Source organism: Aplidium turbinatum, chromosome 1 (assembly GCF_918807975.1).
Source record: "Aplidium turbinatum chromosome 1, kaAplTurb1.1, whole genome shotgun sequence".
Lineage (NCBI taxonomy): Eukaryota > Metazoa > Chordata > Ascidiacea > Aplousobranchia > Polyclinidae > Aplidium > Aplidium turbinatum.
Genome location: NC_137472.1, coordinates 58,649,791 through 58,677,370, shown reverse-complemented (window position 1 = coordinate 58,677,370; position 27,580 = coordinate 58,649,791). Strand labels below are relative to the sequence as shown.

General features: G+C 38.0%; 1 pseudogene; it reads left to right on the top strand.

Moving 5' to 3' along the window:
* The first annotated feature begins 14,086 nt into the window (after window positions 1–14,086).
* LOC145767813 (protein unc-93 homolog A-like) lies at window positions 14,087–27,373 on the top strand (annotated as a pseudogene).
* Window positions 27,374–27,580: the final 207 nt, after the last annotated feature.

Below are 27,580 nucleotides of genomic sequence, written 5' to 3'. Positions count from 1 at the left end.
TCAATTTAAGCTACTCTGGTTGCATTATAAACCAAACAAACATGTAGACAAAATCGCTGTCATACTGTAGGCTACATGTAGTTGATTCGAGGCATTTATCGCTTTAATTGTTCAACAAATAAATGACTAACATAGCTACTTGCTTGCCCTTTGTACATACAGTAAGCTGAATCATATTTATGCGAACTACGCTTTCTGAAACAACAGTTCAACTGTTATAGGTAGAATAACAACCATTGCTTCCCGTCTGATATTCTAGTGACTTCGGCTACCAATAATGCATCTCAAGTACGGGAGCATTCAAATGAAGACATGATAACAAAGACCTATTTGAATATTTGTCATTTGTGATAAAACTGCGTAGTTTCATAGCCAAAACATAATCTGATAAAAAAATCCATATAATAATCAGTTAATCACACTGACATTATCACACGACCCTCAAACGACATGATTCAATCACAAATATACTGTGCGGCCACTTAACAAGACTTCTTCCTCATCTCCTAAACTACCACAGCTAACATAACTACTGTACTGTAGTTGTCTGAAAACAGTTCTCAACAACCAACAGTGAAGTAGAATACAGTAGGCTACGTGCGTTTGCATTGTAGCACTTTTTCACGTCTGGATACAGGATGTAAAGAACTTACATGATAAATTGTTTGCACATGCTCAAACTGCTCAAGCCTCAAGAATGTTTAACCCAAAATCTGTAAACTTTTGCAATGTTCTGTGTGTCTACAACTTTATTAACCTTATGAAATTGTTGAAAAACTTCCTCATATTTTCTCAAAGATTTACCGTATGCTTTCAGTGGGTTCCATTTTACATACTGTTTTTACTATCTAACACCCAAGCAAGAACACTCTGCGTTTGTTTGTTAATAATTTTTTTCATATTTGAGAAGATGATATGAATGAATTGCACGGTGAACTGTTTGCGTACGATCAAGATCTCGCTGTTATATAATCCTGATATTTGCTGCATCGCCTTGCCATCGCTTGCCAGTAAAGCAGCACGGAAACGAGGTATCAATTTTCTCATAAACTTTTCATAAAGTTGAACATTAACGCACTCTCATGACCAACGCTTCCTGAGATTTGACCTTAACAACAATTCTGCACCGAATCACACGTAAACAAAGCCATAGGGGAAGGGAAGGTAATTTGATACGGAAGGTAATTTGATACACCCCCCCTACAGAAATGTACAAAAAATATTAGTCAAAAATATTGTCATTAGGTGGAAGATCTGTGAAAATAATGCCTACAAAAATTGCACCATGCAGCTAACTCGTGCTTTTATGGCATAAAATTGTAAAAGTGTGTTTTTTGAGTATTTTCGTAAAATTTTTAACTCATGATTATTTTCGTCTACAAAATTAAAGAAAAGCTCCTGAAAGATGAAACCAAACTCATTTGACAGTTCATTGATAAGGCTTCAAGGGCTTGTCACGTTTTTTCTGCAATCTGCATCCAAGCATACAAAAATCAGAACTTTATAACTTTTTTTGAAAAAGGTAAATTGATACATGTGGAGAAGGTAAATTGATACAGTATATTAAACTCTTTTTTGTGACTGTAATAAATGTTGTCATTGATCTAATTGATTTAAATAAGTTATTCTTTATTAACAAGACCTGCTACTTTGGGAAACAACAATTATATGGGCTTTCGTAGGCTTACACGCTATCTGCTTTCAAAAAATGAGAAAAGCGCAAAGCACCCCCCTTGAATAAGAACTCCAGCCAATGATCTTTTCCATGTCCATCCCGCTGCAGAAGCTTCGCCGCACACATGGTTCTCAACAGTCATCCTTGCACCCAAGCACGCCAACCACATAATAAATTTTCATTTATTGCTTTGTTGTCAAAAGGGATTTCTGTATTAGTTTTACTGTATCAAATTACCTTCCGGGTGTATCAATTTACCTTCCGTGGAAGGTAAATTGATACATTTGAGTGACGTTTTTAAAATTTCAATTAAAAAAAAAGTAACAAAAATAGAAAAGTGAAAATGTTTTTAAAAAGTGTGTAAGGGATCAGACTTTCATTTCAGCTTAAAATCAATAGTTTATGTCACGTAATTTTCAGTTAACGGGCAAAAATGTTAAAAGTGTATCAAATTACCTTCCCTTCCCCTACATCAGCTTGACTTTTATCTTTTTTGACGTATTTTGTGGTTGAAGATTTCGCTAAAGTGGACGGAAAGAAGGAAGCCAATCTTCGTGCCAACTTTGCCGGTGTCTTACCAAAAATACAGTCACATGCTCTTGAGCGGGTTAGAACCGGCATTTTTCGAGTGGCGTACCAGGGTTCTCACCACTCGGCTGTGAAGCTGACGTCGATAGCTTTTATCATGATGCAAAAAAACATTCCGACATTTTTAGCTATAGACTTTTATACCAAATATGACGGTAGGATGGCGCAGTAAACTCTTCCGAATCATTCGATTCTGGTCTGGACTCCTGGTTTAAGGTGGCAGCTAAAACACATCGCTTACTTCTACCTAGATATAATAAACTGGGTGAACCTAGGTGTCGAAGAAAAGGTGCTAGTAAGGAACAGTATTGTTTGTATATAAAATCCCCGAAGCTTGACATCAAGCATGAAACTACCTTTTTCCAGGCTGTACATGGAGGTCGGTAGCTATAGGTGGACTGTAAGTCCTACCCTACCACAAAAATTGTATTAATTTTTTTAACTTAAAATATTCTTGCAAAATATTGATTAGAAACGAAGTTTAATTGGACTAAACAAAATATTTTTATAATTTCTCCAGAAAACATTGATTTAATCTAACGAGCATGAAATGTGCATAAATGTGGAGCGCCTGGTCTGGATTGACGAGGATGCCAGGCAGTGTCTACCCAAAAGATGCCCTTATATTTAAACCGACAAAGCGAGAGAAGAACCAACTCAGTGGCCGAGTGATAAGTACCTTTGGGTAAAGTGCTAATAATTCTGAGTTTGATTTCTGGTTATGGGTCATATCAAAGGTAGACTTATTGGCTTGGCTCAAATACTTATGAGACCGTCGATGCCTATTTCACGAACCAACTGGTTATTACTATTAAATCACTTAGGGTAGTCAAAAATTATGTCAAATAGAATACGAAATCGGAATTTCTAGACTTAAAAACCTCGCTGAAAAAATTTCATCACACACACAACAGAATTTCCTTTGCTATTACAGCAATAAGAAACTTGAGTGAAGCAGAACACGCTAAATATTTTCCATGTCTGGCCATGTCAAAGTTTATAAACCTCACACCTTTGTATCCCATGTGATTGCACAGGAAACACAGAAAAATAAATTCTTCGAAAGCTTCAGGACGTTTCATCATATTGTTCAAAACATTAATAAACTGGGTAGAACCAATTGTCGAAGAAAAGGTGATAAGGAACAGTATTGTTTGTATATAAAATCCCCGATGTTTGGCATCAAGCATGAAACGACCCTTTTACCAGGCTGGATATGGAGGTCGGTAGCTATAGGTGGACTGTAAGTCCTACCACAAAAATAAAATAAAAAATTTTTAGTTAAAAGATTCTTGCAAAAAAATGATCAGAAACGAAGTTTAACAAAACATAATATTTTTACATTTTCTCCTGAAAACATTGATTTAATCTAACGGACATGAAATGTGCATAAATGTGGAGCGCCTGCTATGGTCTGGGTTGACGAGAATGCCAGGCAGTGGCTACCCAAAAGATGCCCTTATATTTAACCTGTTAAGTGCGTATGACGACAGTCGCTCTTGCTGTGCGTAAGACGACAAATTGTCGTTTTCGTAATTGCAGCTATTCATGGCACTTTTAATTTCGCTTTCCACTATTCGTTTTGTCTGGAAGGCGCAATTATGACGTGTGAAGAAACATAGATGCATTTACACTACAATAACGATTGCAGTCTGACAGAAATCATTAATCCCTAAATTATACTCTATTACAATATTAGGTAGCTTCTGCACTCACCTACAATATAACCACAATTGCAAAATTGCAAGAATAAAAAGATTTCATCCTAAATGTTTTTTTTTTTTTTTCTGAAATGGCTTCCTTCCGGTGTACAAAAATTCGAACCACATCATGCGCGTTCAGTCAGTGTGAAGTCATTTTGAAGTAATGTAGCAAGCAGTTTCAGAAATATTTTGTTGTGTTCGAAAACATATTTTGTAACATAAGTCAACAAAACAATAGGGTTTTGTGTTGCTGGTAATGTTAGAACAAGCGTCAGAAAATGATACAGTTTGAATATTTCCAAACTAAACTTACGTGTAGGCTACTTTGTTTAGTGTCCTATAAATGCTTAGAAATTATTCTGTTCTGTAAACTGATGTATTTTTTCTTCATAATAAACAACTAGCTGAATAATTTCACAATGGTGAAATGTATAATCACTTGAGAGTAATGCGATTACACCAGATGAGACTTCTCCGCAATAGTCGATGAAAAGTTAAAGCAATAGACGCAAAAGGAAATTGAACAAAAGCGTATTGTGCTGCGTCATAGGGGTTTCCTAATAGCAAGAAATAATGCGACGAAAAATACTGCGAGTGATCAAACTACGCACAGTAAAGAGAGTTGCAGGGCTGCATCCCCTCCCGAAAGAGAAGAGGGAAAAATATGTTTTTCTCTGTGTTTGTCCGACCCGGTTACTTTTTTCACTTAAGAATTGCGGATCGAAAGTTAAAATATTAAAAGTTTCGTTTGGCAACACCGATTTTGGGAAAACTTCTTTGCAGCTCGAGATTCTGGATTTCAAGCACTCTGATTGGCTAAAAATTATCCTTGAAGCTCCGCCTTTTGTGGTATTTTACAGCAATTTTTCAATCTGTTGGGGCTGCAGGAAAACAGCCCTCCTAACCGAATAACTTTACAGACTTTTTAAAGTTAGTGTTTATTTTGCAGAGTAGCGACGAGCCATGAATGTAGAAGTGTTAGCTGTAGAGTTAGGGTATTCAACAGGTTATAGGAAGTGCTAGTAGACTTATTGGCTTTGCTCAAATACTTATGAGCAGTGTTGTACGTTGACGCCGTCAATTTACATCTACTTTTTGTTGACACTGAGGCTAGCGCCGTCAGTTTATTTTTTAGTTGACGGAAGTGATAGCGCCTTCAACTATTTTGCCGATTTTAAGCGTCACGCGCTATGCGTCATTTTTGTTCTCATTGAAAATCTCGTTTCACAAAGTATTCTGGCCAGCGCGACTCATCCGAATTATCGGCTTTCACCTTGGTTGAATTGCGGCTACCTGGAATACAAAAGGAAGAAGTTCGCCAAATGGTGATCATTAGGGCAACCAATTTTTTGACCTAAAAACTTGAAATTTTGACTTTATAATTTACAAATTTTGACCTAAGTTTGACCAATAACTTTCTGCGTTGGCAGCTCAAATGCGAAATACAAAGCACATTAGAAATCAAACCGTTAGGTAAAGATATCTTTTTTTTCTAATAAAATATAAGAAAAATGTGGAAGACTCAACGACACCACAGCTAACGAACAGGTAATGAAAGTCACTCGAAAAACTGCAAAAGATAGCCTAAGTAAGGAGTGTCTTTAAATATCCCAAAATTACTGAGAGGGTTCTGCAATATTATACTTCAACATCAAGTAATATTTCCTTTGCATCATCGCCTTTGAAGTTCCTGCCTCTTGCCAAAGTTATTCCTAAAATAGAGAAGTTTCTCTCTACTGATACAGAAATTGCTTGGGAGTTCCTCAGCAGGCTATAGCCTATAAGTGTGGTGAAATATTATCTCGTCCCATTTTCACAATGCACTTGATGTCATTCCTTGAGATTCTTGCTGGAAAATATTTTCCAATTTGGCAGCCATCAACACCAAATTTAAGGGACGTCATTTTCTGGTAAGCTTCTTGAGTGGTATAACGGCTGTCATCCATCTTCTGAATTATATCAAACAGTGCACTGTACTGCTCCTCTATTTCTACAAGGTGAGTAGCTAAATTAGAAGCTTTTACAGCATCTTGAGCACGCCGCAGCAAGACACCACCATCATGGAAGCCTTCCACAATATTTCTTATTTCTGGTAGACTTCTTGAATAGAAAGCAGCTTTCAACTTGAACCAAGTGCCCCATTTAGTTGCAATTGGGACATCTGATTCTAAAGTGGCCCAAGTTAAAAAAGCGGTTTTGAGATAAGCGAGTTTAAAGGTTCAAGTAATGATAAAAATTGTCACTGAAGGTTTGCAATCTTCATCTTGCATGTGAGAAAACTTGAGTAAGCAAAAACTGTTTGTGATGCTTGGTTTAACTGCATGATGACGTCCTCATCGTTTATTACGTAATTTTTAACTTGGGCCATTTTTCTATAATAAAATAAGTCAAAACTAGCTACCCAAGTAAACTTGGTACAGATGATAAAAACTTTGCTCTTGGTACAGATGATAAAAACTTTGCTCACCACAGAAAAGTGGCCTAAGTTAAAATTTTTGCATTTTTAAAAAAGATTTCTTGCTTGTTTTGACGTCAAACTAGAAACAAAGCTTGTAACATTTTGTCATTAAGATAAGCAAAAACACCAAAACACTGAAGCCACACAATTTTTCTCATCTTCTGCTACCACATCATCATTTTTCACCACACATTTTCCTCTAAATTTATTAGTTTTGGCTCTTCTGCATTTATTTAGTATTTTATTAGTTAAAAATTGAAATCACAATCAATCGCGTTTGTCTTTCTGCAATTCCTGCCCAAGTATCAATTTTATACTCATCCAAACAGGCCAAATATCGTACCGAGAAAAACTGAAAGTGAATAAATTGTTGTTGCGTTGTTTATTTTATTGCATCATTATAAAATTTTATTTGGTGTTCTGCAAGATTACTGTATACTATAGTAATGCATAAAGTTTTCCGCGGCTCAAGAAAAGGTTGAAAAACACTGGGCCCACTACGCGATCGTAATGGTTGCAAAATTCACTAACTTTAATTGTTGTAAAAGCAAATTAAAAGACAATTCTATATTAGCCTACAATAAACTATTCCAGGGCGTTATTTCAGCTTGTTGTCGACATATTCGATAACAAAGGAGTGAAAAAGAACAAAAGAATAAAAAAAATACGCAGTATTAGCCTACCAAGCAATCAATTGGAAGCTATTTAACTTGGTTCTATCGATTTGATGGAAATTGCAATATCGTAAATGCAAGAATGGCCCAAGTCAACTAGGGCCACTCTTGCAATAATAAACTGTTTTTTCAAGAAACCAAGTTAAGTTGGTTTACTTACTAAAAAAAAAAAAGTATTTTCATCTAAAGCAGGGGTCGGCAAACTTTCTGTACTACTGGGCCAAATCTACAAACTTCTGGTAACGTGCGGGCCGCATAAATTTCAACCTATAAAAAATCGCCGCAAAAAGTTTGTCAGTGGGCCGCAGTTTGCCGACCCCTGATCTAAAGACTCCAAACTTTGTTAGCAACAAGCTTATATCGTTTTCTGCACGATTTAATCAAAAACTCATTTTTGGCCCAAGTTAACTTGGACCACTTTAGAATCGGTTGCCCCAATTGGCTGTGGAGGTTGGCCAATGGAAGTAAAACTAGCTCTTCTTGACCTGTTTTTAATGGTCACTGCTTTAACCCTGGCATCCAACTCATCAACAGCACAGCAGGGTAGTTGGCTAATATATAATCGTCAGTAGTGGGCGAAACAAGATTATTACCTCAGAAATTGTAATAAATGGATTATTACGTCAGAATAGCAACATAAATTGCAACAAAAAATCAGTATCTGTGTAGCTTTAATAAAATATCAATAGAAGAAAAACTACGTAGAAAGAAAATTTTGACCTAACCATGAAATTTGACTTTTTTTTTACTTAATAACTTTGAAACCTCTCTTTCGTGTCAGCCTGAAATTTAGTTTATGAACGTTTTAAATAAGGCAGAAAATTGTTGACTGTATTGATTTTAGTTGCCCTAGTGATCATTAATATCGTGAGCAGTATCAACCAGGGATGGAGGAACCACGTGGGCCTCGTGAGTCTGGGCCCACGTACTTTATTTTCTGGGTGGGCCTGGCCTACCCACTTTTGAAAGTCAAATATTTATGAAAAGGTAGCGAAAGATTTTACCAAGATAACCTGCAGTTTTTTGTGATATAGAGAAAGTAATTTTAGCTGTAGCAAGGGTAGAGGATGCAGCAACTTTGTATCTAAAAGGCACTTAAACCAGGCTAGATGGGGATATTGATGTTAATTCGCTCGAAAATGAATAATAGATAAAACATAGTGTAAATATCCCTATGTGTAATGCTACTGCAAATAGGTCTTTTTCGTGCCACAAACTGGTGAAAAATTACTTAAAAAGCAGATTAACCCAAGAGCACTTGAACCATAGGATGAACAGTTGAACACATTCACAAAAACTTGATCGATCAGGTTGATCTCACCTCAATTTGCCAAGAATTTATTGCTTTCAATGATTGTATTATTAACTTTTTTAGGAAAAAATGTCAAGTGTAATACAGTAGCAGTCACCTATATAGTGACAGTTGAAGGGACCTTGTTGTTGTTTGATACCAGTAGGCCTACTATATTTGTATATTAACAGGTGGTGCAGCTGTTGTGTATGCACATAATACTGCAGGCTGTTACTCCCGGATAACTTTGCTCACTGTTAAATATACCAGTACCGGTACTCCTGGTATTGAAACTTTGTGGTAATTAGCTGTGCATTGTTGATGCCAGTATTATATTTGCATATTGGTGCTGCGGCTGTTACATATGCGCACAGTCTACTGTATAATGCTGCAGATTATTTATCCCAGGTGGTATAATAACTGTGTGTGTATTGTTTCTTTTTTATTTGTGTGTTCATCGCCATATTTTGTACAGCACTATAAAGCATAGAGAAATAAAACATAGTAACCTTAGCGGGTTTAACATACTTTATTACACACAAAAAATATAACATAATTAAAATAAACTCAAACGTGTTCGACACGTACGTGTGTCCTCATCAGGAATTAAATCTGCAATATACATAAAATGAAAAATCGGAAGATAGCTTTGACTTTGCACTGTAGCCTAACTTTAACGACACTCTGGACTGAAAAGCACAAACTGAACAAATACGAGAATGATTACGAGTAAATTATGCGGTGGGAAACAGATCACATCAGGTGTAGACTACAGGCATTGGACAAACAATTAGAACACACACACAAAAGGAACGATGAGCCACAGGCGAATTACTGCCGTTGAGAGATGGATTGTTACGTTTGATTCTTAAGGCTTCCATAATCTTAGTCTGAAAATCAGATTTGCCTCCAGAGATGATTTTAAATTGGCCGATCGAGACATTGTCAGTGCACGTTTCACAAGAGGCGATGTGCTCTTTAATTGCACTTTTGGTTGTTAGGTTTGGGTTTAAGTGCTCCCCAGCCCTTGTCAACAAATGTCTGGTTAACATACCAATGTATGTGTTGTTTTTTGATGAAGACACACGTACGACCGTACGTGTCGAAAACGTTTGAGTTTATTTTAATTATGTTATATTTTTTGTTATGGTTCAACAAAGCAAACTCTCTACTCTACTCTCAACCATTCGTCATAGCATGACTAGGGAACTGTGTTCCGAAAGCTAGTGTAATTCGATATTGCCACAACGAACTCGCAGCATCAGGCTAAAACAGATCGTCAGAATCTACACTGTGAAGTCAGGGCCGGATTTAGCAGATGGGGGGCCCGGTGCACTTTTAGATCGGGAGGCCCCGTGCAAAATTTTTTTTCCACATAGGGGGGCCCTTCAAAAGTCGGGGGCCCGGGGCACCTGCACCCTCTGCCCCCCCCTAAATCCGGGCCTGTGTGAAGTAAGCAACAATCATGCTGCTAAAAGCGAAACTCAATCAATTGCATCTCTACCAAAGCTTTGTCACTATAGTAGCCTATAAAGCAATTGAACAATTTTGTAAATTTTTTGGCCAAATTGAGCCCAAAAATGGAAACTTTTCGCTTGTTGGTACGAAAGGCAATCATGAAAACTCAATGTATAAAGTATTTGGAATGCAGCATTGCTAAGGGGGTCTGGGGTAGAAGCCCCTCAGAAGTTGGATTGACTTTAACTGCTCCGCCCCTGGGCCCATCTACTTTTAAAATGGTTCCTCCATCCCTGTAACAACGAAGAATCAGAGAAAGAAAGCGAAAAATCAATGAATGTCATTCTGGAGGTTGAAGATAGGCTACTTTATTTTAAAAGCTCTATGCCCCTGAAAAGAGCGATGTTGGTGCAATGGACCTCGTTAAAAGATTTATATAATTATGCTAAAGCTAATCCATCACAGCAGGCTTGGAACAATGATACCTTTTCGAGTAAACGTTTTAAAGGCTTTTTTTTGGAATACAACACATCAATACCATCCAGCGCTGCTGTGGAACGCATGTTTTCACTTGGAAAGGACATTATGCGTCCCAAACGCAGCAGATTGTCAGACAAACGTTTTGAAATGCTTGTGTTTTTACAAGAAAATAACTAATAGGCTAAGCAGCTAATTACAATACAGTCTCAAAACATAATACCTGCTCTTTATAGCTATTGTTAGCCTAAACTTGGTTGAAATACTTCCGTTTTGTGAGACCCTGGCTAAAATAGTGCTAGAAATTAGCGCTACCGCTGACGCCGTCAATTTATTTCATTGACGCGTACAACACTGCTTATGACACCGTCGATGCCTATTTCACGGACCAACTGGTTATTACTATTACATCACTAGCAGTGGCTCCGAGAGGGGGGGGGGAAGTCGGGCCAGTTTCCCCCCTAGCAAAATATTGTAAAGGAAAAACGAGTAGTTTTTTGCTTTTGCACTTTTGAGGGGGGCCCATTTTTAGTACTAAAGTAAAAATGTACCAACTAAATATTCAACAAATTCTTAAATGAAGTGCGTAGTTCCAAGTATTTCTCAATCATTGTAAATGTCACTCTCGATGTTTCTCATCAAGAACAAATCATTTTCGTGTTAAGGTGGGCGATGTTGAACAGATTCAAGACGTAAAATCTGAAGCTGAAATGATTTCTGTATCACTGAACGGTTTCGATTGTATTGATAGTGTCAACTTGAAAACTGGTGCTGTCTTAGCTAAGCGGGAACTATTTTTGCTTGACAACTGAACGTTAACTTCAAAATCTGCGTTGGCCAGGCATAGGATGTTGTATCCAACATAAGTTATCTGGGAAAGTTAAAGGTATCAGTCCAAGCACGATTAAAGAAAGTAAATTCTGTATATTTTTTGTTTATGGATCATCATCAGTCATCATCTCCGCACTCCGCCTGCAGCAGATTGCGCATCAACATGAGTTATTTGCTTCCTAGAGTGGCGATTTTAAGCCAGCTCGCCTAGTGTCGCCAAGTTGAGTCCGGTCCATGATTGGATGTTGTCTTGCCATCGTTTTGGTTGTCTGCCACGTTTTCTTTTTTCTTCTACTTTGCCTTCTGTGCAAACTTTGCTGATTCCGAATTGTGATCTTTTAGTGTGGCCGAACAGTTTTAAAACTTTTCATTTTATTAACTTATTGCTGCAATTGGATGTAATTTTGTCATAGTTAAAAGATCTTCTGTTTTCGTGTGGTCAAGTAGCCTTCTGTTGGTCATGCTTCTCATGATGTGATTTTGGAAGGTAGTGAGTTTTTTCTTTATTTGAGTGTTTTGTTTATAGATGTTGTTGCTTAAATCTAGTTGGAATTCATAATGTTGCCTACAGACTGCGTTGTTGAAATGTTTTATCATTTTGGAGTAATTGATTATCTGTAAGCTAGTGGCATCTTTAAAGTTATAGCCCAGTCAGAGGAAAAATTCTGAAAAATCTAAAGAATCTGCTGTCCTATCATCTTGCAAAGAAAATTGATTTCCAGAGGGTAATCAAGGCGTGGTGCAGTCAAAGCCAATGCTTTACAGTACCCTTTTGCAATTGAAGCTCTAAAGACGTTTCTTAAATGCATCGAGTTGGAACCAACAAGAGCTTGATCGAAAGCTGAGTCAATGGTAAAGTAGCCTACAACTAGCAGTTTTAAATTTGTGACTGCTTTTCGTTGTGTGGATTACCGAACGGTCCTAAACAAGATTCACTGATGAATTTAATGAAATTAAAGGAAGATGTAATCTAAGTAAGAGAAAGCTGAGAAGAGTAGGCTACTACTCGCAAGCTAAAGTTGCAGTGGCAATTATAAATTTAAAAGAAAATGATTTTTTTTTCCGAGGACAGAACGCTTTTATAATTCCACTTAACTAGCTGAATCATTCGAAGGAAATGTATTCTACCGTAGGCTACATTGCAAAAGATTCGATAGTTGTTGGAATTGGCAAACGTATCAACAAACTCAAACATATCTTCGATGAGTTTGAAGTTCCATGAAAATTTCATCGTATGTCTGTTGTGCATTTGCGGGCATGTGGGACAAGTTTAAACCATTTGTAGGCTACAACAATGACATTTTTCAAGACATTTTGGATGAGTTGGTAGGCTACTTTTGACAGAAAGCCACACAGCAAACTTCAGCTGCAAACCATAAGGAACCACCCCATAATCTCTACACAAGGAATCATTGATTGCAACTTTCGAAAGGTTTTTTCAAATAGTTTTGTGATGACTTTTTTGTGTTCCGGATAGCTACCTCCAATTTTGTGATGACTTTTTTGTGTTCCGGTAGCTACCTCACTAAAGCCACGTTCTCAAAGCTGCGCTTTGAGAACGTGGCTTTAGCAATTACTGAAATTTGTAAAGAATTGTTTGCGCTCCGGTAGGCCTATGACTCAAAACCGATTGAAAAACCTAACTAGGCTTATACACGTTGTGCATCAATTCAGACGTCGCAAAATTTTATCATTTGATGCTGTGATCCGTAACTTTGCATTGCAAAAAGTCCAGAAAGGGTTGAATTAAATCAGGGATGTCCAAGGTCTGAAAGTGAGAGCCCTGAAACGTTTTTGTACGTTTTTGTATGGCCCGCGCCTGTTGTTGTACAATGTGTTATTTTTGGCCTGCAGACACATAAAAATCATATAAATTCAACTTGCAGTTTTCAGAAAAATTATTGTGGCTGTTGGCCCGCGAAGATTTATTATCAAATCTGGCTCGCGTGGAAAAAAGTTTGGACACTCCTGAATTAAATGCTTGGTTGAACTATTTTCGTTGCCTGTAGGTTATAGGCCTATTGTGTGTTTACCAAGCTTTCTAGACAAAATAGTTAGCCTCAATGGCATTTTTGCTGCAAGTGTAATCCAGTGATTATTATGATTGTTACATTGAAGGAAGTTCTTTTCATGCTGAGGAAAGTAGGCTAATTTCAGCTTAACACGAACATGCAACGCAATATTTGCTAACAAATATTATGGGGCCCATTTTTCGTATTGTTTCCCGACCAGTGCTGAATTCTCTCGGAGGCCCTGATCACTAGGGTAGTCAAAAATTATGTCAAATAGGACATGAAATCGGAATAGCTGGACTTAAAAACCTCGCTGAAAAAATTTCATCACACGCACAGCAGAATTTCCTTTGTTATTACCGCTATAAGAAACTTGAGTGAAGCAGAACACGCTTAATATTTTCCATATCTGGCCATGTCAAAGTTTGCAAACCTCACACTTTTGTATCCCATGTGATTGCACAGGAAACACAGTAAAATAAATTCCTCGAAAGCTTCAGGACGTTTCATCCTGTAAAAAAAGCGAGACGGTTTTGTAAGCACCGACCTGCTATAGATCTATGCATGTATGCATGTAGCCACAGACTATATAGTGAGTGATCATTTACAAAATATTGAGGATTTTGTGGTGGTCACTGAATAAAAGGAAAATTTGGATTTAATTTTGTATCTTTTCTTGAGTGCGAGTTTGCAAAAGTTGCAGCCATTCTATGTTGCTATCAAGCGTGGTGAGGTTAACAGTAAGCCTATTATGAATAGAACTGTAAAATTTGTTAATGAATATTGAATACTATTCTGTTTGTTTTTACGGATAGATAAACAATTTGAAAGGTAACACATAATGGATTGTACGTACATGTGTCCATGCCACACAAAATGAGTGCATACACAAAGAACCTTGTCTCATCACCAGATAATTATGAATGTTCCAAAACATGAAGAGAACCAGCAGTTTGACAACAAAGAAATATTAGATGAAAAATCCATCAAGTCAGTAACGTGTAAAGAATTCTTTTGTGAAAAAGTAATTTGTGTATAATACCACTTATGGTTAAGGCCTTTTCGTTCATTTTCCTATCATTAGGCCTAATGCATTTCCAACATCCATGTTTACATTGGTGTCGCGTAAGCAATGTAGCCTACATATCTCCCAATTACGGTATATGTACAGTAGTAGTCCAACCGTAACCTGCAGTGCACTATCAAACAAATGCATTCGTTACGACTCGTTATGATAGACATAGTAATAACATCAACTACAATGCTTACAGCACACCGTCGCAATGGACACAGAATAAAATGACTAATATATTGTTATTATCACAATGCAGCATTAAATAGTATTTTCAATAATTGTTGGCTAGAATATATATACTCGTAGGCCCGGATTTAGGGGGGGCAGAGGGGGCAGTTGCCCCGGGCCCCCCGACTTTTGAAGGGTCCCCCTATGTGGAAAAAAAGGTGATTTTGTGCTATTTTTTTCCTTTTGGCCTTTAAAGTTTCTGCAAAATGCTGTGCAGTACTGGACTGATGCTACTGTATACGTAGAGATGGTTTTTCGCGCCGTAGGCGCGAAAATTTTTTTTGCACGGGAGCCCCCCGATCTAAAAGTGCCCCGGGCCCCCCATCAGCTAAATCCGGCCCTGCTCGTAGTCTGCTAGCTACATTACTCTTGTACCAACGCAATACGTGTCCTCAATGCCAAACACGATTCTATGCTTAGTATATTCAAGTTGTCTCAGGAAATCATTAGGTATCAATGCAGAATTTAGGCTGGAGCCTTCTCTATTATAAAATAGGCACTAGCGTGGGTTTATTAAACCACACAAAATCCGTCATTATTATATTGATTCAGCGTCTGCAGACGTTGAATTAATATAAAAATGAGGGATTTTTCTGTCTGGGAAAATACAATTCTATTCTTATTACAATATTATTTCATTTGAAAAGAGTGTTTTTGAGATTTTATTTCAGGATTAAATAAGCTATGAAAGTTAACTGGATAAATTGCAGTGTTTTTTAGCTTAGCACCAATTGCAAGTATACTGGTCAATTACACAATAACACACGGCACAAGTTTAAGTTTTATCAATTTTATTGGAAATGAACGCCAAAAGTTTTGTGAAAGCATTTGGAATAGGTCTAACAATGATCTGAACATTGAGCAATGTTCATTTGCGAAATAGGACTATTGGACTTTTATTTGTAATATTTATTTTGTGCGGCATCTTACTGTACCGTACTATTAAACTTCTATAAAATAACCTAGCAACAAATTAACAATCTAAAAATAAATATACTTGCTTACTTACAAAGTGCATCCTACTTTGCAGACGTGAAAAGCTGAAAATAATCAAAAATGTTTTGGTGGTTTCTGTGGCATTCTTTCTCAACTTTGCTGCATACAATTCAACAGCCAGTCTTCAATCAAGCCTCAACTATGAGGAAGGGCTCGGTACCGCTTCACAGGCGGTTGTTTCGGGTGTTTGTATGTTGTCAGCAATGTTTGTTTCTACGCTTGGTAAGTATACAAACACCGTTATCTTACAATATCGGATGTGAGTTTTTAAAGAATTAAGCGCAAACCATGAAAGGCAAAAACCAACTAGTTTTTTATTGGATTGCAACCTGAAACGATTTCCGGTGTGACAACAGATGTGGTGCAAGGCCAAAGCTTCGGTAACCGGCCCTACGTCAGTGGTTCACAGCCTCTAAAAGTATGCAAAACTACCAGAAATCTTTAAGAAAATAAAAAGTAAATAACATTAACAGATTAATCTTTCCACGTTTATCTTTTTTAGATCAAGTGGAAAAATGATATGGTATGACATGAAAATGATAAAATGATGTTTTACTGTTTTGAATCTACTTTTAGTTATCAAATGGCTCGGATGCAAATGGACAATCTGTGTCTCTATCATTGGTTTCATCACATATCCACTTGCCAACTTCTACTCCACCTGGTGGACCCTTATACCAAGTTCAGTTATTGTGGGACTGTCCGCTGCCCCATTATGGTCGGCCGAGTATACATATCTAACTACAACCGCTCATAGGTAACGGCGTAACGCACAAATCTGCTTATATCTCCTCACTTTTGAAACAAAGCTTATTAAATTTAGTTTTTTTGCATTTCTAGGTATGCAAAGTTTACCAACGAAACGCCAAAGGCTGTTGTGACTCGATTCATTGGAATTTTCTATTTGATTTTCAGCCTAAACAACATTGCTGGGCAACTTATTTCATCTATTGTTCTCTCCAATGGTGACGTCGCCAACTTGGGTTTGTAAAACATGGGAATGGATTAGTAGGCTATCATTCTCGCAATCGAAAAAGAAAACGTCGGGATTTCTAATCGCTTTAACTGTCCCTAGGTCTGGAATGCATGCTATATCACTGATGCGCAATGTGCATTTGTGATGTGATGCAACAGTGTGCAATGTATGCAATGTGTGCAGCACGACAGTGTGCAGTGATGCAGCAGTGTGCACTGTGCAGTTGCTGATACAATTTAGGCCTCATCGACTTCTTCTTCATCGTGTGTCACATGGCGTAGCCCAGAGCATCACGGAGGGTCTTGCTCTGTTGCTGAACTTGGCCAAATCCTGTGCCGAGTACCTTGCTCTTAGGACAGGGCATTCGAGTAGATGTTGCATCGTTTGATCCTGTCCGCATTTGCATCTTGTGCTCCCCATGGAATACCCCCAGTGTCTCATCAGAGTTTTACATCTGCCAATGCCAGTTCTTAAGCGGTTGAGGCATCGCCAATACTTCCACGGTTCACGTATTCCTGGAGGAAGGCCCTCTATGGGTGAGAGCTCCATTTTGGCCAATGTCGGTCCGGCTGCCAGTCCCTCCTGTCATAGGTGAACCCGCACATTGGCGGCGACATCGTCTTGACCTAATGGAACAACTGAGGCAAGGAAACTTTTTCTTGACTTCAGGCGCCTGTGTGCTGGAGTTTGTCCGTACAGTGGGTGTCTCAAATCCATGTCCTGGCAAGATATTTCCTTTTTGCTGGTCACGCTTCTTCTGATGTTGGGAGGAGCAATTTCAGACAGAATGTGCAGCGACGTGATGTTGGTTGGTTTGAGACAACCTGTAATCAAACTCAAGCTTTGGTTCAATGTGGGGTCAATTTTCTTGGCATGTGCTCAGTGTTCCCACACTGGACAAGCATATCTGCAACCGAATAGCATATGGCTAAGGAAGTTGACCGTATTGTATCAGGAAGGGCACCTCAATCAGAGTTTCCGAGTTTCTGTAGAATATTATTTCTAGAAGCATCATCGACTGATGCAGACAACCGGCAACTTGTTGCCAAACCTTGAGCACACTTGTAAAAACCTTCAATATGCAGTCTATCGTGTGAGGCTACCAGTGCCAGCAAATCATTTCTTCCTACATGAATGTGCTTCGGAGTGGCTGGCCAACTGGTTTGTTACGATGGCCAGTCTGCTATCGTTAAAATTCAAGATCAAACGTCGCTGAATCGACTCTCAGGTTGTGCGCTTGCTCAACGCATTTTAAGGACTGCTCTCCATTCATTGGCACCTAGCGAATGGAACAATTAAGACAGACAACAACGCTTCAACAATCAGAAACTTTTCTCTGACAGTGATGACAGTTTCTTGCCTGGTGACACCAACTAGCAGCGGTATACCAGCGGCTAGTCTGGTGTCACAACAAAGGATGTCTGGTGTCTGATGTCTGGTGTCTGGTCTCTGATGTCTGGTGTCTGGTGTCTGATGTCTGGTGTCTGGTGTCTGGTGTCACAACAAAGGATGTCTGGTGTCTGGTGTCACAACAAAGGATGTCTGGTGTCTGGTGTCTGATGTCTGGTGTCTGGTGTCACAACAAAGGATGTTATTTCGGGCCGGAAAATTAACAACACTTCAAAAACCTTTGCTCCATTATACTGAACTAGTTATTGCGTTTCGGTTTGGAAAACTTTTCTGTAATTAACTGTGTATTAGTCTAGCTTTAAACATCAACTGATGTGTCTGTTTGAATTGTTACTATATGATTGATTGATTGATTGAATCTTTATCCTCGGACTGGGAAAGCTTCTTGCAGAGCTTAATCCTGGCAGTTTCGCATACTTGTAGAGGCTTTGAATCACTGACGGAGGCCCGGTCACCGAGATTGACAGAGTGAAGTTTCCGATTGTTGAAGTGTTGTTGCCGGGGAACTATTCCATCCATTAGATGCCACTGAATGGAGAGCAGTCCTTAACGTGCGTTGCTCAAGCGCACACCCCGAGAGTCGAACCAGCGCCGCTTGATCTTGAAGCTTCTTCGTTCCAGAAGTGACGCGCTAACCAATTGAGCTATCGAGGCGGACGCTGTGTTGGCTACATGACAGTTGATTTTAAAGACCACTTTTCATTGCTAGCCAGCTATATAGCTGAATGATGAGAGCCCTGGTATGACGCCCGAAAAATACCTGTTCAATACTGCTAACCAGCGCGCGGCTGGGCATTAGTACAAGATTTAAGAGCTGAAAAAAGAATGGCTGACTTGCCGTTTCGTCTACTTTAACCCAAATTTTCAACCGCCAGGCGTTAGTCTGCTTGCGACAAATTGCTATGTCACAATCTTGCATTGTGTCTTATGCCACAAAACCACTAATAAAGTTTTACTTGTATAACAACAGCATTTCAAAGCGTGTATTAACAATAACATCAAAACTGCAACTTTTTTGGAAAAACTCAAGTTTTCAAATTTTGCTTTAAATGGAAACTCTATCTGAAACCAAAGTCTGTGTTGCTATAAAAATTTTAATGAATTTTTTAGTTCTTCCAGATTGCTACAATTCTTCCTACATCGAAACATATTGTGGGTCACATGATTGTCAGGAGGATTTCAATGCAGCTAGAATCGGATACAACACAACAGAGTGTCCAGTGACACAATTACAAAGCAAAGGTGTGCAAACCAGTTTACTCTACACGCTGATGGGCATCTATGCAGGAGTTGGATTACTAGGAGCTCTTGCTGTTGGTCTTTTTCTTGATCCTATTACTGTTAGGTATGAATAACGCTTGTAAACATATCTAAAATCGCCTAGAAAGTGTTATTGCTCGAGATTATAGAATAACATTACATGAATAGTGGATGCACCACGGTCTGTGCCGCAGACTACCAACTGCATCATTTTTGGTAACATCAGCATCTATTTTCTTCCTAACGGAATAACTGGCATTCGCGAGTAATGGTTTAATCCTAGATACTATAAAATGATTTATCATAATGTATCCACTACTACACTGTACGGGTGATAAGGCGCTCGCTTTCCAATCATGCAATCCTGGTTCGACTCCCGGCTTAAGCTGGTTGTTGAAAAACACCGCTCACCTCTACCTAGGGTATAATAAATTGGGTGGGCGTAGTTGCTGAAGTAAAGGCGGCCGAGAGAAAGGAACTGGCCACCCTACTCTCATTAGTGCCGAAGGCTATGAGAACCTTATCTTCTCGTTCCCCGATGCTTGGATCAAGTATGGGACTCGCCTTTACTTTTTACTACTACACTAAAGTGAGATTCACACGCAACATACATACTGTCTTCAGCATACAAAAACGTCGCACGAAAAATGGCGCATGTTTGTTTCTTTTTATCATTCATACCAGGAATACAATTTCTGGTATGAATAGTAACAGGAAATTACCCTGTAAGCAAATTTTGCCATTTTTACATTATTTCAACGATTAGCAACGTTGCTAGTCGTTGAAATGATGTAAAAACAACAACGTTTGCTTACAGGGGAGCCATTTTTTGTGCGACGTTTTTGTATGCTGAAGATAGTGTGTATGTTGGGTGTGAATCTCGCCTTTCAGGTGTGGATGCCTGAAAGCCATGTTTTATTTACCGCATTTGCAAAATTGTACAGTTGATAACTGCGTAGCCGAGTCGGCTGCGTAGCCGAGTGGTGAGAACGTCTGCTCGACGTTCGAAAGGACGTGGGTTCGACACCGCTCCAGAGCACGCGGCTGTGTCTCGGCAAAGTCACTGGCAAGCAATAAGGGGGGCTGCTGACTCGAAAAATATATGTCACTTCACTGTCGTCTGTTGTATCGCATCTGTGATCGCAGTGTTGTGTTCTGGATTACTAGGAGTTTATCTAAGCCTATGTTATCGCAATGGGCGCAAATAAAACACAATTATTATTATAAATGCGGTCGACTTATCAGTTAAACACTTTTTGTTTTCTGCAGATCAAACGAAACAAGAAGCCAATTTGATTTGGTTATCGCGACGTTGAAACATATAAACGGCTATCGACAACTATGTTTGATATGCATAACTGTGTACAATGGCTTTCAACAGGCGTTCTTGATCGGAGATTTTACCCGAGTAAGATCCAGTTTAAATTTCTGTATAGCTATATTTCTATCATACATTATGACCACTCGAACAAAAAACTTGTCTAATTTTTTTGTTTCTTTTCGACGAAAGATTACTTTAACCCTATTCGGACTGACGGGTGGACGGTTTCGTCCATACCTAAAACTTTCATCGATTACATAAAAGCTACTGGCTCAAATTAACTGAAGTTTTATGACTTTTCCTAAAAATCATTTATCTTTGGTTTAGTAATAAAATGACATTTTTGTGTAGTATAGTTTTTTAGTTATCAGCAGTTTTTGACACCCGACTCCCAAAATTGTCTGCAAAACTAGTAAAACATTAATCAGCGTGAAATTGAATAGAGATTAACTTCACAGCTGGATTTTGCGTCAGCAATTGTCGGAAGAACGTAGGTCATATCAAGAAAGTATTACTGGACCGTGCGTGCCTTTAACGGAGGGATTAGCGATTTCAAGGAGATTATGGCGGAGACATCAGACAAACTTTAAAAAAATTGACTACTTTTAGCAAAAAAAAGCAATAGCAAAAAACTGGTAGAGTATGTGTGTAAACTTAAAATTTTAACCAGTTTGTCAATATTTTTTCTCTAACTTTGCGAAAAAAGTAACCTCGTAACGTTTTTATATCAAAAGTTATTAGAAAATGAAGGTGTGGATGGAATAAGTCCACACGTCAGGCCATTACCTCACAAAAATAGCTTGGTCCGAATAGGGTTAATCTCGTTTTCAAACGAATACTATTTTGCTGCATTGCAAATTCATAATAAAACAGTTTGAAACGAAAATCTGTTCAGCCCTTCTGTACTAAATGTATAATTGTTAAGTTTTTTTAATAAAACTTATTTTTTATTTGGTGACGCAACAAACCGATGTGCTGAGGCCAATTCTTTGTGACAAGTTTTAAAAAATAACTTTGTACATCACGGTGTAACCTCTACGTAGCCATTAATACTATTTAATCAACAATATGTTCTTTGATAGCCGATTGTAGCAAGAATCGACAGCGATAGAAAGGTCCAATCTTTTTATGTTTCAGTCATTTATCTCATGTCCCTTGGCGGTGAATTGGGTCGGATTTACTTTGATCTCTTGCGGTGCATGTGGTGCCTTAAGCTCGTTTCTATTCGGCAACATAGCAAAGTACACAGGCAGATTACCCTTGCTTACCTTGGGTTTCATTTTAAATCTCACTGTGTCCAGCATTCTATTGGTAGGTGACCTGGTTTTCAATAGTTGAACCATGGCTACCAGGAGATACAGCCTGATCTGTTACATTCTGCAAACTTTTTCAGATTTTGCCTACTTTTGCTGACTGTCTGAATGCAATTTCATGAAATTAAAGTTGTAACGTTTCTTACTGTCTTCCTCAGGAGACAAATTGACAACGCTTTGAAAAGCAAAGGCAATTTGATTCAGAAAATTCCGATCAGTTATTGAACGGTTTTCAACTCCCTCTTTCTCATGTTTTACTACTTTCCAAGACAACCAAAATTTATTATATAATTACGACTTTACGAGTCAGCAAAAAAGTTTAAAAAAATTACAAAATTTCAGTCAGACAGTAGCAGTAGCCGTAGTCAAAATCTGCAAAATGTGATGAATCAGGTCGCATCTTCAGATAGTCACAATTGAACATGAGATGCATTCAATCTGTGAATGCTGTATCTGAAGATAGTATTCTTACCAAGAAATTTGGTTATTTAAAAAATTATGAACATAGTGTAAAAAATTGAGACCTGGACTATTGTGCGTAAGTGGACTATTTAGGACAGTAAATGTTCCTATTGCAATAAGACTGTAGAAGTTTCGACTTCAACAAGGATTTATTTAACCAAAGAAAGCAATTTAAGTTTGGAATAAAATCCATTGTTGGATTGATGAGTGAAATAAAAAAATATGTTTATAATATACTAACTTCTAAACTAACAGCAGTAATAGCCAATGTATTTGTGCAGGTATGAAAACCTTATCCCACTAATTCAGTATTGTTCTTCATATTTCCATCACTTTGGGGAGTTGCCGATGCTATATGGCACACACAAATCATCGGTAAAGCAGTATTAAGTAAAGCAACTACAGTATCTTGATCAAAGCGTAATTTTGTCTGAAGGCTCACTGCCGAGTTAGTTCAACCTCACCTTCATTATAGAAAACACTGCAAGCATTTTACAGTCGAAGTGGCCCCTTAAAACATCCTAGGCCCTACATCAGGGGTCGGCAACCTACGGCCCGCGGGCCGGATCCGGCCCGCCAAGCAAAATTATCCGGCCAGCAGCATTTTTGCAAATTGTAGTTGGCGGGCCAAAACGAACATCCCATTATTTTATGCTGCCATTTGGTTTTACATAACAGAATTAAGATTACTAAATGTTATGTAAAACTTTCGCAATTTTTACTTTTCCATATTTATCCGTAACGCTCACTTGTAATCACGTAGCCTGTGTACTTATGCCGCAACAATGCTTAGTTAGGGCATTGTCGCCATTTTGAATTTCCTTGATATTCTTTCTCTGCGAACTGCATTTTAGAGAGAGCGACGTTGCAGGCCTGACAGATAGTTTGATAGATTTGAAGTTTTAAGAATTAGTTTGTTTGAAGGTTGATAATTTAGAAATATGTGTAGCTTAGGAAGCAGGAATTGGCCTTTTTAGTGACAGCCGGTCCAGACTTTTAAATTACTTTATTTTTTAGAGTTATAATTTACTCCCAGTTCCATTTTTCCGTTTTTTTCAACAAGTGATTCTTGTCTTTGAAGAATTTGCTGCTTGTTAGAATCCACCAAGCATAGGAAATTATCACAAAGCGCCTTTGTACCCGCGACCTATCGATCACGGGTCGCTTTGTTATAGTAAACTAGGTTTGGGGCAAAATTTAGCTTAAGCTTGCAGAAGGTAGCATCAAGGTACTTGGCAGTTTCACCTTGAAGTCCGGTTATATTAGCCTATTTAATGCATGCTAGTTGCAGGCTACATGAGTTGCGTTAGTAATAGTCAATTAACCGTATATTTAACGGCAAGTTGAGAACACAACTTACTGATGACCACTTGCAAGATGTTATGATTCTTGCCTCATCCAACCTATCACCTGACCTTCAGAAACTTTCTAGCAGGAAACAACATCAAATATCACATTAATGTTGTGCTGTCAATAAATAAAGTACTTGGTGTTTTTCGTTACCAATTGTTACTAATTTTCTTTATATTAATCTATATAAGCCTATAGTAGCTAAATATGGAGATACTCTGATAAGAACGCCAATTTTAACAATATTATGAAAAGTAAAGAAAACGGAAGTGCAAATGGAAAACTTGTACGGCCCGTTGACATCTGCGCAGTTTTGTTTTGGCCCGCGACTGAAGAAAGGTTGCCGACCCCTGCCCTACATGGTAGCCTAAATATCTCTTCAGAAAATATCTTCTTCAAAAAAATCTACTCAAGAAAAATATCTTCCAGAAACCATTCACCATGGTAATACTCATCTGAAATTAAGATTCAGCAGCGCTGCGGTTCGACTCTCGGGGTGTGTGTTTCAGCAACGCGTATCAAGACCAGCTCTCCATTCAGTGGCACCTAGTAAAAGGAAATAATTACTTATACAAATTCACACACATAATTCACACACATAATTCGCACACAACAACACTTCAACAACAAGGAATAGTCTGCCCCAGTAGCTCAGTTGGTTAGCGCGTGACTTCGTGAACAAAAAGCAAAAAACAAAAGATCACGGCCGCTTGTTCGACTCTCGGCGTGTGCGCTTGAGCAAAGCATTTCAGGACTGCTCTCCATTCAGCGGCACCAAATGAATGGAATAATTCCTCCGCAAAACACTTCAACAATTTGAAACTTCAATTTATCAATCTCGGTCCCCAGGCTACAAATTTTTTTTCCCACGAACTTTTTGTTACTTCGCATTAATTTATTATGCATATTATGTAAACTTCGCATATTATGTAACCATCTATTTAAAATAGAACTTTATGCGTGTTGATAATATCGGAGTTTGCTTTATTTGTTCGTTTTACGTATTTTTCTTTTTTTTTCCTTTTTACATCTGCTAGCTGAAGATGCTATTACTACAGCGAAAGCAATTCTTATTCAAAATAGCAGTACCTTCGCATAAAGAGTTAGAATTAATACAGTGTGAATGCAAATATTTTTCGTTGGCCTATTTGGTTCAGTGGTTTCATCTAGCGCTTTATAAACGCTTTATAAACTAATGATGAGACAGGAAACAAGTCCATTCCATATGGAAAATTTGTAAACCTGCAAGATGTAGTGGTATCCATCTTGAACTCTGAGCGTTGCGCGAAAGAGAAAAAAAATATATATATATGTATATATAAACGTGAGGACAACGGTTCGACGCCCATCGAAATTAATTTCTTTCTTTAAATTATTTTAGGGTTAATTCTTAATCAAATCGGAAAATCTTACTTTTAGAGTGACCAGATTCAATTAAATGGCTACAATTACAGAAATATGCAAATGAGACAAAAAGTTCGTGGGAAAAAAAATTTCCCCCAGGCCTGTGTCGGTAGTTTAAAGCCTCTACTGTCTACAACAAGGCTTTTCAACCTTTTTTGCACCGGGACACCCTTAGAGCAATCAACCAAGTCTCACGAATGGAAAGCAAAATGGAATTTTGCAACGTCTGGAAGCTTAAAAAATAGAATCACCTCAAGTTCAGAAATAGTCGATTGCGGAAAAACACAATTTCTAATCTTGTCATGCAAAAAAAAAATTGAAAACGATACTCTGGGTTTTCAGGTGTCTCGCAACCAACCGAAAAATGGCTCGCGACCCCCACAGGGCTCGCGACATTCAAGTTGAAAACTCCTCCTCTAAAAGTAGGCTAAGAGAAAACTGCCAGGATTAAGTTGCCAAAGAAGCTTTCCCAGTCCGAGAATAAATATTCAATCAACCAACTTCACTCTGTCAATCTTGGTGACCAGGTTGAAAGCCTCTTAAAGGGGTTCCTAACCTTTTTACGATCTCGTACCACTTGGACGCTCTGTAGCCTACTTCCACGCGTAGGCTACCACTTCTTGTAGTTCACTGTTATTGAACATTTTATTCCAATCTATTTTTAGCTTACAACTTGCATTATTCAACACTATTTGTAGCTTAAGGTATAAGACCTTTGATGATATTTATCAAGAGCAATCATTTGACATAATTAACTCCCACTGTCCCACAGTGTTGTACGGCTTTTCAAAGCAACTGTTCTTGTTGACAATTGACATGACATGTATTTTGAAGACCGTAATGATACGAAACAACAGGAATAGCTACGTGTCAATAAGAATAGGCTTCGGGTATTTTTTTGTTTTTTGTAAACAAAACCAGATAAACAAAATATAAAGTTGTGAATAGGCCTACAAAAACGGAAGCTACTCGCGTACCACCTGAAAAACCTTCGCGTACCACTAGTGGTACGCGTACCACAGGTTGGGAATCCCTGCTCTACAGGTATGCGAAAATGCCAGGATTAAGCTCACAAAGGAGCTGAGATATTTTCCGGAGGTTTTTTTCTTACTAACTAAGAGATACTAGCTGACATTCTATTGTAGTGACTATTAAACCAACTCATGCACATGTTATTATTATCTTATTGTTTTCTAGCTTTTTACGGAGTTTTATTTGTTTCCAACCAAGAAGCTGCATTTGCTTCTTACATGTTGTTTTCATCCCTTGGATATGTGGTAACATTTGCGTATGAAAGCTTCTTATGCGTCAGCACTAAACTTTATGTTTCACTTGGACTGCTACTCGTTGGAATGGCGTTCTACTATATTGTTGAGGTTGGTAAGCATAAGTTGAGATTGGCTCATATGCCAATAGGCTATTTGTGCTGCCAGCTTGTTCTCAACATTACTTTACGAGCGTTTGGACAATGGACATCCTATAAATTTATTAAAAAAACAACTTCTTTGTAGTAATTATAGCACATTAAGCTACTTCTTTTTCTTCTTCATCAGATTAATCATATTTGATTAGCTGTGGCCTCCCATGATAGAACTCCCTCCATTTTTCTCTGTTTCTTTTTTTTTGCCTGTAGGCTACTATCCCTTTGTTCGTTTGCCTTGCACCATCCCAGCAGTCAACATTCAATTTTTCAACGAGTTGCTTCTTGCTAATGTCCGAAATATCTTAATTTTGAGATTAATATTGTTAATCAGACTCCAGTCATCGGCTATTTGTTGGGTAACACATTTATTTGTTTTTCTTTCCATCCAGCTGATACGTAACAGCCTCCTGTGGCACCACATTTCAAAACTTCTTAATTTTTCAAAAATCATGTTTTTGCATGTCCATGTTTTGTCCAAATCATTAAACTACTGCATGCAAAAAGATTTGTCACAGTTCAAAAACAAACAACAAATGCTGACGTCAATAATATGAGCTTGGTTTTTGCGTCAGCAGTTTTCTCACTTTCGTAACGAATAACAATTTTGTGTTTCCTGTGACAATCTATAAAATGATCTCTTCATTCTATTCACTACATTTGTCGCTCTTGTTCTGTTTCACGGAAATTTGCTTTTGAAATTACGCACAAAACATCTTTTATTTTTCCTGAGGACAATTTTGCGACGTTTTAGAAAGTAAAATAGACTGAGCATTAAAATGATAAGTATGAGAAGGTATCGCGGTATCAATACATTTGCTGTAACCAGGAATTTGTCAACTCATTAAGCTTACCTCCATTTATTGCAGTTTCTGGAATATAGAAAAAAAAATGAACCACAATCTACTGCAAAGAAACTAACCCGCAAGACAACTAAATATGAAAAACAAGCCCTTCTTTTAACCTCATAACCACTTGAGAAGTAGCAAGAGCATTTCAAGGGGTGTACTTTGATTCACAGTTTCTGGTCACAGTTTCCTCAAAAGCGGTTTTTTTTTGCATTCTAACAAAGAAAAGTAAACTGAATTGAATATGACACAAAGTATGGACCATGCTAAATAGTCCTCACGTTAATATCAATGTTTCCAGAAGATGTATTTCCACCTCTAGACCAACAGTTCATTATCATCATTGATCA